Raw genomic sequence first — 12720 nt, 5'->3', positions numbered from 1 at the left:
AAAAGGCGGTGGGTTCCAGTGCTCCATGCATGGCTCCAGACTCTCCCACTGCTTCTTGCACTTTTCGCCGGCACCCAGAATGACATGTATCAGTGTTCGTTATTGGTTGATGCATCTTAATGTTGCTCCTTTTCATGTGCTCCACACGTACTAGATAGATAGATCCTAAAAACGACTCTGCTGCCGGTGAAATATTGATTTATGATGAAACTCATGGGCACTAGCACCCATAGTTTATTGATATAGGAGAAGCATCCCTTGTGAGAAATCAGAAATTCCTCCCCGACGTGGCTCGAACCCTGGTTGCTGGAGACGCCACTGCGCTCCCTTGCCACTAGGCTACAGCCTAGTTCTCGAAATATTGATTTATGGATCAGAGTTGGTCACACAAGCATGGGATCGATCGAGAGATATGCCCACCTTCCAATGACCATCAAGATACATATATGACTCCATGTCATCGATCATTGTGCGAGCATGATATACCAAACATGATTAAATTGACTGGTTAACGTCCTCGTCTGATTTAATTGTGAAATTGGTATATTAACCATCAACTATATACGTTCATTGGCCGGCCTAGATTATTTTCAAACTATATATTGTTTTTCTTTTAAAAAAGGAGGTTAATCCAGCTCCCTGTTTACTCTTTGAAGAATTTCATTGGAGCTTGATGAAAAGTGAAACGGCAAAAGATGGAGCAAGAGCCAACGACTTCAAAGAACTTTAATGATGTTCTTTAGTTGTGCCAGAGGTCTTTTTTGTCCATGTTTGGTTTCTTTGATCCAATGTAAAAAGAAAATTATCTCATGACTAAAGTCATGTCGTTTTCTCAAAAATAACTAAGACGACTATGTAGTCACATTCAGTTGTCTTTTTATTTTTTAGAAACACTCAACTTTTATTCATTTGCAATAAACATTACACCGTTTGTGAGCATTGGTACAATTTTATGGTGTGGCTCCTCGAACCATTCAGAAATTAAAGAAAATCTAGCCAATCTAGCAATTTCGTGAGCAACTTTATTTGCTTCTATTACAGTGCTCGAATCTAGAAATAGGAAAATCACAAGCTAAGTGAAAACAATCATCAATAATTGCAGCCGATGCCCTCGGCGATCGTCCTCCTTCCTTCATGGTATCAATCACCTCCATGTTGTCCATGTTAATAATAATGTGGTTGCATCCTATCCTTTGCGCCAATGTTAGACCAAATTTTACGGCCAGAGCTTCACCCATCAAAGCATCCGAGCACAAGTCTATCTTACCATTTCCCCAGCAATAAATCTGCCCTTGTCGTCTCTTAGGACTGCCCCCATTGTGCCGCTAAGTAAGTCATGGTCAAAAGAAGCGTGAGTGTTAAAGTTTAACAAACCCTGCTGGAGGGCATACCCAGCCCCCTTTTTTCATGGAAACCTTTGGAGAGGAAGTGGTAACAAAATTGGCCGTAAGAGCCTGGATGCCCATAGAAATCTTGTGTGCATTTTGAGTAGCCTCCTTGCAAACCAATTTATGTCTTTCACACCAAGTACCAGGCTGATAGGGCGATCATTTCACATACATTCTGGTTGCCCATAATGCACAACTTCTGAGTTGGCAGTAAAAGTAAATATTCTAAAACCGTCTCTCCCGCACGATCTACTTCACAAGCTTTGTCGATAATATCATTCATCCCCAACCTTCTCCAAACTTCCCTTGGTCTGTTGCATAGAAATAGCAAATGCTTTGTGTCTTGTGGTCCAGACGAGCAGACAGGGCAAATGGGCGAGACTTTCACATGTATATTGGCTAGCGCAACACGGCACAGGATAGTGTCGTGTAGAATATGTCAAATAAATATTTTTACCTTTGGAGGAAAAGAAAGTTTCCGTATCCTACACTAAATAGGTTTAACTATGGTATACCCATCCCATTGGTATGTCACAGTTTATTTCCATGTTCATAGTCCCATTCCACAAGATAAACGGACCGAACCAAAAACATACCTTTTTTGTGAAATTCCAAGGGACAATCTAGCATATCATGTTGCGACTTAGGGACCGCGAGTACTCGTTGAACATCAATAGGCCACAGGGTTTGTTGGAGCAGATATTCATTCCAAGTATTAAGAACTTGGTCAATCAAATCTGCTACCTTAGATAACAACTGACCCCCACTATGGGTAATAATTTTTTGATTTGCACAATAATCCAAGTATCCTCTCAAATATTAATATTCAGATCATTCCTCACTCAAAAAACATAGCCACTTTTCAGAGAACTCACACGGCCATAATACTTTGCCAGGTGAAAGGAGAACCCTTCTAGGGTATTATTTGAAAACCCATTCCTTCTTGATTCTTGGGTACAAACATTTTCCATCAAACCATCCAATGCATCCTCCTCTGGTTGTTCTCGTCTGGTGACCAGAAATACTTAATTGATTGTATTGTTAAGAAAAATAGTAGCTGGAAGGAAAAACTTCTTTCAGTCGGAGGAAAGAAGATTCTTCCCAAAGTTGTTATTCAAGCCATACCCATTGTACAACGTCGGTCTTTAAAATTCCTAAAAAGATTCATTCCCTTGTCAGTTTTAGAACATTTTTGCTTGGGTACACCCCCTAAATAGTTCAACGGACGAGATCTCTTCATACCCCTTCATAATAAAGGGTAGGATGGTCTTTTTCAAAAGTACGTCGCCCGTCGGAACGCATACGTACGTAAACCCCCTCTGCAATGGGCCAGCCCAATTTACCTTTTCTTTTTCTATTAACCTGAAATAAGTGTGTGGGATCTAATTCAAACACATGACCTCCTCGTTGAGTGTTCGCCACAGTAGCCAACCAGACAACTCACCTGATGCAAATACTTACATCTTTTTTTCTGTTTTGTGTCCCACTGAATGAGGAGGCCTCGGGTTTACATTTTTTTTCTGGTTTCGTTTGGCCGAGGAGGTCGCGGGTTTACTGTTTTTCATTTTTTTTTCTGGCTTTGTTTGGCCGGTTTTACTTTTTTCTTATTTTTTTGCATTTTATTTTCCTTTTATTGAAATTCATGAATTTTTTAAAATTGATGAAAATTTTCAATTCAATGTTTTTTTTCGAATCCATGAACTTTTTTCAAATCCATGAACTCCTTCCAATTTTCACGAACTTCTTTTCCAAAATCTTTGAACTTTTTGCGAAGTTGATGACTGCGACTAGTTTACTTCACCCTATGCATTCTAAAACTGGACCCTAAAATACGGAACCAAGCATAAATTTACGGTTTATTGCATGGTATATGAAATTTCCACACCAATTTGAAGTTCGGTTTATTAGTTAAATACCTAGAAAACCGTTTGTAAACCGAATTAATCGAAGCAAAAATAAATTCATTTTTATGCTACACAGAAGCGTACACAATACCCTGAGAAAGCAAGGCAACAGCTTTGACGAGCTGTTCGCAGCTCCTGCCACCCAAGGGGGGGCCTCTTTTAGGCATATCAGTTCATTTCCTGCCACATCAAGAAGCGAGGTGGTACTAACTTTTGGTAGGCACTGGGGCGCAATGCACAGAATGTCAAACCTCTGGACGTGTGTGAGTTTTGAAGAAAAAAATTGAGGGGGTGTGAGTTTTGAGGAGCCAGTGCATTGCACTGAAGGCCTTTCCCCCCTCATTTTTCCTATTCTCTGCCAAGCCTACACAAATACAGCCGAACATATGTGTGACGAGCCGGCAGACATCAGGCAACGTGATGCATTTGCCCAAACAAAAGCAATGTGATGCATGCATAAATACATGCTTCTACACTTGTACTAAAAAAATTGCATTTTGAAACAAAAATAAAATAAAATTTCACGACATAGTTTCAAATTCGCGTCAACTTTGGTTATCATGGTATATACAGAAACCATACCAAAATAGTTTGGTATATACCGAAACTGAACCATATTTAATTTCACCAAAGTATAATTACCGTACCCTCCAAAAAAACATATTTAACGAACCAAATAAACCGAACGCAAAGAGTGACTGTTTACTGTAGCGACCCGCTCTTTTTCCCACTATTTTTTTCTTTTTTCTGTTTGACTTTGTTACTTTTTTCTTTTTAAAAAATGCTTGTACTTTTAATTTTTTGTTCAAAAGTTTAAAAATTGTTCGTTTTTTCAAATTTTGTTTTTCAAAATACAATTATTCACATTTTTAAAAATTGTACAGAAATTTTAAAAACGATTTGTGGCTTTCAATTTGCTCCAAATGTCAAAACGCAAACATTTTATAAAAAAGAGCAAACAAAATTTTGAACAAAATTTATTTTTAATTTTCGAAAGATTTTTGTAAACACTAATAAATTTAGGGTTCGAAAAAATAGAATAATACACACAAATATTTTAAACTAATCCTTTTTGAATTTCCTCAAACATTTCCTGTATTTGGGTAGAATTGTTTTAAAAACAGGAACATTTTTAAAATTCCCAAAAAAAACTTGAAAGTGCGAACATTATTTGAAACAACCCAAATATTTTGAATTATTCATTTAAAAAAAAGGAGATTTGTTAAAAAATTGGAAAAAATGTGCAAGTTTGTAAAATTTCCATACACAATTTGAAATCCCAAGATTGTTGAAAGATTTCAAGAAATGGGTAGCAAGTAAGAAAATATTCATGTTCATTCATATGACAGAAATTGCAAATAACAGGAACATTCCAATTTGGAAAAACTAGATACTCACGGATGCAACCGTCTGGCCATTTGACAGATGTCAGAAAATGACGTGCTTTCAAACGGACCTTGATGGCCTACCCGAATACCCTTTAAATGATCTATATTTGAACATCCTTGGAATGACCCTAATTTTTGCAAATAGGTCAGCATGCCCCATGGTAGGTATCCATGTCTGGCTTGAATGACCTTCGATACTGTATGCAAGTTGTGACACGTCCGTCCATTTATCGACCTTATTTAATCATGAAAAATCTAGAAAATGGAAAACTTGTTGAAAACCCAAACAAATTGTCATGATTCCTTGAATTGGTCATACAAGGCCATGGAAAAAATTGGGGTCATTTCAAGGATGTTGAGAAGCAACGTGCTTTCAGACAGACCCTTCTGGCATATTAAAACACTTTTGGTTGAACATGATGTTTTTTTGAAAATCTTAGGACTAGCCCCAACTTCTGCAAGCAAGTGAGCATGCCCATGTTAGGCATTCATTCCTGGTTTAAATGACTTCCGACACCATATGCACGTTGCGACACATCCTGCGCCCATTGTAGAAAATGCAAAACTTATGAACCCAAACAAATTGGCATGGTTCTTTGAATAGGTCATACAAGACCATGGAAAAATATTGGGTCCATTTCATAAATGTCGAAAAACAACATGCTCTCAGACGGACCATTCTGGCCTCTACCTGAATACTCTTTGCTGAACATAGTATATATTTTCGACATTCTTAAAAGGACTCCAACTTTTGCAAACAGATGGACACGCCCATAGTAGGCATCCATGTAGCCTTTAAACGAATTGCGACACGTCCGACCATTTCTCGGTCCTTTTTCACCGGGAAAATTCCATAAAATGCAAAAGTTGTCGAATACCCAAACAACTTGGCATGATGCATTTAGTTGGTCATAAAAGACCACAGAAAAAAATTGGGTCCATTTAAGGGACGTTGAGAAACTACGCCCTCTCAGACAGAGAGTTCTAGCCTCTACCCGAACACTCTTCGTTCAATATGGTCTATTTTTTGGACATCCTTAAAATGACCACAAATTTTGCAAAATGGGTGGGCCAACCCATGTTAAGTATCCATGCCCGGTTTGAACAATTTCTGACACAGTATGCAAGTTGCGACACGTCCGGCCATTTATCGGTCTTTTTTAACAAAGAAAACTCCACTAAAGGTAAATTTTGTCCAAAACCAAAACTTGGCATGGTACCTTTAAATTGTCATACAAGGTCATGGAAAAAATTGGGATCATTTCAAGGATGTCGAAAAACAACTTACCCTCCAACCCACCTTTCTCGGCTTCTCACCTATCCAAACACCCTCATTGAACATGGTATTTTGATGGACATCCTTAAAATGACCCCAACTTTTCCCACCGGGTGGGAATGCCTATGGTAGGCATCCATGCCAAGTTTGAATGACTTCCGACACCATATGCAAGTTGGTACACGTGCGGTCATTTATTGGCCTTTTTTGACCGGGGAAACACTAGAAAATGCAAAACTTGTTGAAAAACAAAACAACTTGGCATGATGCCTTGAATTAGTCACACAAGCCAATGAAAAAAATTAGGGTGGCCCAAAATTTGCTTGGCACAATTTTTTTTAAAAAAATCAGGAATTGCAAAAATGTTTGTTCTTCCATATTTTTTCTGATTTTCAAAAATGTGCTCCTCTTTTCTATAATTTGTTCATAAATATGAAAAAAGTTCTCGGTTTCAAAAAACATTCATGTTTCCAACAATGTTTAGATATTTCCAAAATTTTCCATGTTTCGAATTTGTTCGAAATTTCAAAATTGTTCTTGTTTTTGCAAAATTTATGCACAATCTCAAAAATTGTTTAGAAATTTGTTTGGAATTTTAAAAATTGTTCTTGTTTCCCTAAATTTGTTCACAGGTTCAGAAAAAAATCAGGATTTCGAAACATGTTCATGTTTCCAAATATATATAGGAATTTCCGAAAAAACCATGTTTTCAAAAGTTTGGATTTTTTTAAAATTCTCTAATTTTGAAATTCAAAAAATTATTGTAATTTTAGAATTTATTTAGAAAATGATTAGATGTTCCCAGTTTCAAAATTTATTAACAAATTCAAAAAACGTTAACAGTCTCGAATATGGTTTGTGTTTCCGAAAAATGCTCTATGTTTTCGCTTTTTTTGAAAAAATGTTTGTGGTTTTTAAAATTCTCTGGTTTTGAAAATGTTTGATTTTCCCAAAATTTGATTATGTTTTTGAAAAAATGTTCGTGTTTTTTAGAAATATTTTTGGAGTTTAAATAGTATCTCTACAGTATGTTTTGCGGTAGCTACAGTGCCTGTTGTGGTTCGCCAAACTGGTAGTACAGCTATTTGATATTCCTCTTTTGCTACTTCTTTAAGATTTCACGGTGTTACTTAAATATCAACGCTCATTAGCTCAGGTGGCTGTCTACATGCATTCAGCAGCACGTGGTCTCTAGTTTTTTTTTGAGGGGTGAGCAGCACGAAGTCTCTAGTTTGTCCCTCCGCTGGCGCACTTAATTTTTGGATTTATAAGCTACGGTGGCCTTTCGCTCGCTCGGGTTTGCTCTATTGGGCCGGCGCATTCGCGGACGCTCTGTGCGAATATTAGAATGCGACATATAGGAGCTGCCATGTACAGGAATTTTAGAATGCTGCACTTATCAAGACCAGGCCGGTTGGTGCGGTTGCAGCAGTGTGCCGGGACAGGCATGGGATCTTCTTGGGAGCGTCCACTATCACTACGGCATAGATGATCCTGCGACGCTGGAGGCGTTGGCAATACGGAAATCACTAGCCTTGGCGGACGATCTTTACGAGCGCAGAATTTCAGTAGCCTTAGACTGCAAAGCAGTTGTTGACGACATCAGGCAAAGGAGTGCAGCGGCATATGGTGCTATCATTAGAGAGATTGTAGATTGATCTAAGTTTTTTATTTCCTGTCTTTTTAGCCATGAGTTTAGGAGCTCGAATATCGAGGCTCACAATCTAGCGAAGCATGCTCTCTCACTTGGGGTAGGCCGTCGTGTGTGGTTGAACGACCCAGGTGATCTATCTTTCGTCCCTGTAAACATTGTGACGACTTAAATAAAAGCTTCGTGAAATTGTCTCAAAAAAAATGTACAAGAATTTTTTTAATGGCATATAGGTTCTAGCGGGCGACCCATCATACATATAAAAGTGGGTATGATATTTGTCAAAGGTTCATATTATTCTTTATACCTTTCGTGAAGTGGGTTGTACCGCCTCGTTTTAGAATTCCCATGGTTTTCATATTAGGGCATGTACAACGGAGGCATCACCCCGGTACTGTCACAGCTCTTAAACTAATCAAAAAGTAATGAAGCTATCATTTTGAAAAAATTCTGTTCAACAGAGGCCACACTATGCAGCGGACCCACTATCCTTCACATGCATAGCATTGTTTAATTTCTGCTCTCTCTATCCCTCTCTTGCTGTTTGACACGAAAAATAATAACAAACATAGATGATTATAGTGTTATTATCTTTTTACGCGCCAGGGAAAATAAATATGCGGGCGTGCCAGTATACTGAGTACACAAAAGAAAACACAGGGAAACTTGTACTTTATTAATCTCTCGTGGGAGAAAACAAATTACATGATCCCTTTACATAAGCACTCAATGGCCTGCTAGCTCGGCCAATATGACTTCGGCGATTGTGAGGTTCTGGTTCACGGGGCCTCGGAAGGCTCCCGATTAATTACGTCCGCGAGCCGGAGCCACGGACCACCTCCGATTAAGCTGCTGCAATGGTCGTCGTCTTCAAGTCTCGTCTTCTCCAAGTGCTCGGTGTAGATGACGGTGATGATGTGGTGGAATAGAAGAGTGAAGCGGTACGTCCGTCGCTCCGGCGATGCTTAGTCACATCCCTCCGGCTTGTCGATGTCTGATGGTGAAGATGTCTGGCCTCGTCGGCTCAGACAGATGGTCGGCCTTCGCCTCGTCGGTGCCCGGCCTGGTGGTGTCCGCCTCGTTGGTGTCAGACACGGTGTGTCTTGCCTTCGCCTCGTCGGTGCCCGGCAAGATATGGATAGCATCATCGGAAGAAGACATGTCGGTGAAGTGGCTTCGCCTCGTCGGAGCTTGGACGGGGTTTGGGGAGTGTGTTGATGTAGAAGTCGGAGTAGATTCGGGTGTCGCCGTGTGGCGGTGTTGCTTGAAGATGACGACAATGCGAGCTCGTCAATGTAGACCTCAGACCGTCGTGCCTCGTCGGTCTTGGCAGCGTTGGAGTATTTGTTGTCGGGGTGGCATGGGTCACGCTCGGCTTAGACTTCTTGGCGGCCGGTTACTTCATCGGGGTGTGCAAGGGGTACACCTTGCGGGAGTAATGGTTTGGGGAGACCGGCGTCAGTGTAAAAACTAACGCACGCTCACATGGGCGTGGACGGGGTGGTTAGCACCTCGTCTTGGCTCGATGCCGAGTATTCAGCGATCTACCAAGACAAAGGGGGCCCGCCTCACGAGGTCGTGGAAAGGTGGCGTTGTAGAGGCCACGTCTCCTTGGGCTGGTGCTACGCCAAAGGGCGACCTGTACGCCGGCGACGCCATGGGCCTATACGCCAAGGACCTGTCCGCCATGGTGGGTGCGCCTTGCGGGAGCAATAGTTTGAGGAGACCGGCGTCAATGTAAAAACTAACGTGCGCTCACATGGGCGTGGCCGGGGTGGTTGGCACCTCGTCTTGGCTCGACGCCGAGTATTCGGCGGTCTGCCCAGACAAGGGGGGGGGGGGGGCCTCACGAGGCCGTGGAAAGGTGGCGTTGTGGAGGTCACGTCGCCTTGTGCTGGTGCTACGCCAAAGGGTGACCTGTACGCCGGCGATGCTATGGACCTATACGCCAAGGACCTGTCCGCCATGGTGGGTGTGCCTCTCGAAAGATGGAACCGGTCTTTGCCTGCATCGTTGCAAACTATGATTCGGACGAAAATCTGTACACCACGAAGGGCGAAGTGAGTCTCGGGCTGCGTTATCAGCGAGCTCCGGTTCCGCCATACCGTCTCCTTTGAGAACGTGGTGCCAAACCTGTACGCCTATGATCCTGGGCATTCCAATATATATGGCACCTCGTCATAGATCGGATCCATCTAAAACATGGAATTACTTCTCCATGCATCACTCGATCGCCACATGATCATGAGTGTGCTATTGAGACTTCACCATAAATCGGATCCCCGTTCACCTTTCCTTCTTTGATGGCACTTGTTGGCCTCTTTGTCTTCTATGGACTCTGTTCACCGTGTGATTTGTACCTGTTTATTTTCAGATCGGCGATTCAATCTTCACCACGGGCAAGGGCCAGACTTTCGGCGGCCTCTCCATGCGTGCTTCCCGCCGGCTTCTGCCTGCTCCTTGTACCTGTATATAACAAACATAAACCTCACCTTGATTACCCGAGGTTGCTCATTGTGCTCATAATCTCATGACATCCTCTTGCAAGACCTGTTCGTCTCCACTCACAAGACGCCATGACATGTACGTCGCTAGCGAGGGAAAAGACCTGTATAGATCAAATAAACAACAATATATTCATTCTTACCAATCTTACCATATCACCTTGAGCACGATGTAGTAGAAATGACCTCCATGGATCTTAAGGAAATATTTGTGTGGAGGTATTGGAAGAAAGGATCAGCACGCATGGGGCTATAGGGATGAAATTCTGCTGGGCGTGGCCGCATGGCCTCCGTCTTCCTCAGTGGGTGCAGCCTGACGGCGGCCTCTGCTTGAGCGGCCGGCTGTGCGCGTGTCCGCCTGAGCCGCCTTGCGGCGTGGCGTTGTCGTTCTCCCCTCTCTGGCCGTGCGTGGATGTGCAGGGCGGCGGCGTCTACGCATACGTGTGTGCGCGTGAGTAGCCTGACGGCCGCGTGTGTGGCTGTGTGCCTGTGTCCCTCTCCGGTGTGTAGCCCACCGGCGGCAGCCACGTGCGTGAGAGCGGCCTGGCGGCCAGCCCATCTGTGCGCGCCTCCCCTCGCGAGAGATCGGATGATATCCTTTTATAGATAGGAGCTAGGTTAGTGGATGAGCGAGGGAGATCCCGAGCGCGCCGCCGCAGGCTGTTGGCGAGCGGCCGATTCATGCGCAGCGGCTTGCTTATCAGGTTTGCATGGTGAGCTGCACGTACCAATCCATTTGCTAGATAAGTATGCACTGCTAACTCACTCACAGGCAAATATCCATCAGGCCGTTCGGCCATGCATGCGTACATTTGGTAGGTACTGTACGTACGGGTTGATCCTTTGGTTGCACCATCAATCTATTTTAGTAATGCTATATATAAAAGATTGATAAATAGTGTCCCTCCGGCCATGCATCCATCCATCAGGGCATGGGCTGTATCATGATGTCAAGCCCACCTAATTAAGCCAAGGAAATTAGCACAAGTATTTGAGAGAGAGAAGAAAATGCACGTACGGCACATTCACTTATGCTCTTGAATGTATAAACTAGTGCTTCATTTTATTATTTATATTTTCTATATGACATGCGGGCCAGGTAAATAAGTGACAAAATCTCGTCAAACCCTTGCATGCATCAGCGCTGCGATTTCTCTTCTTCCTTTCTTCACTTTTCACACCTGAAGAACTGGCTCTTCTGCAGTCTACACTTGCTACCGCGAGGTTATACCTTTTTGTCCGAACCTAGTTCCGAACCTACGTGTACCTGCGGGGCAAGAGGCTGAGGCTACCCATTGGCCATGCCTTTATGTGCTTTGTCAGTCTTGCTTTGACAAGGACACATAAAAGCGACAAATATCTAGCGGTGGCCTTGCGTGGACATAAAATCATGTGGGGATTCCTTCCCGACTAGTAAGACAAACAAGCTGCATGGCTCCGCAACATGCACGTAAGAAAGAAATAACAACCAAGGGATCGCTGGTATCTATTCCTACCCGTTCATTAGTTGGGTCGATTCGATCCATCGCCGTTCAGTAATTCTCGGAACAAAATATTTCGTCTGGTAGCTGCCTGCCTAGCTGGCCAGGCCCGACGCCCGCGTCGTCCTCCGCCTGGGGCGACTCGGGCGGCTAGAAACCTAGCCGCCGCCGCCGCAAATTTCCTCCTCCCGTTCCTCCGCCGCTGCAAATTTCCTCCTCCCCTTCCTCCTCCGCCGCCGGAAGACGCTGCCGGGCTAAGCCCAGGGGCCGACGGCGGTGGCGGGGGATCTCCTCTCTCGCGCATCTCCGCGGTGGGGAGGACCCCAAGGCGTGTGGTGGCGCGACCGACTGAGATCTGCAGCGCGGCGGATGGCGGCAGGCGGCGGGAGGCCGGCCCGTCCTCGGACGGCGACGGCTTGGCGCGGCGGAGGCCAGGGCTGCGGGCGCTGCGGATGGCTCTTCGGGCGGCGGCGGCGGCTGCGTCAACGGCGGCCGGCTTGGCTGCGCGGCGTGCATGCTACCTTCAGATCGGGCGACGGCGGCGTGAAGGGACTAGTGGTCTTGTCGGCGGCACCTCCGATCAGATCTGTTCTGACCAGTGCAGCCGGCGGTGGTGGTCATCTCTTCCGTCAGAGGTGGTCGGCCTAAGGCTGGGTGTTCGGATCTCGGGATCCGTCATCTGGCACCAGCTGCGAGTCGGGGTGGTGTAGTTGCCGGTGAAAACCAAGCCGACGGCGGGCGATGGCGGCGTTCCACGTCGTTACCTTGATGAAGGCATCGTCATGTGACTACCGTCGACCCACTCGTATTGCTCCGGGGGAAACCCTAGGATCTGGTGTTCCAGACCGGACGATGGCGGCACCGCGGTGTCGTTTCTCTTTTGGGAGTGTCGTTTTGTGGAGCAGCGCTGGCAGTCAGAGGCAGGAGGTGGAGCGGCTTCGTCTTGCACGGAGCTTCGGTGGAGATGTCAAGTCATGCCTGACCGACAGGTGCTACGCTTGGTCATGCCTGGTCGGCAGGTGCTACGCACGACAAATCCTCCAAGGGCTTCAAGCTGTGTCGGCTGGTGGTACGTGGCAGCATGACGCTGAGGTGTATCAGTGGCGACCACGACGTGTACGGCTGTTT

This window comes from Triticum aestivum, chromosome 5A, assembly GCF_018294505.1.
Source record: "Triticum aestivum cultivar Chinese Spring chromosome 5A, IWGSC CS RefSeq v2.1, whole genome shotgun sequence".
In the NCBI taxonomy this organism is placed as follows: Eukaryota; Viridiplantae; Streptophyta; class Magnoliopsida; order Poales; family Poaceae; genus Triticum; species Triticum aestivum.
Note: the sequence above shows the minus strand (reverse complement) of the source record.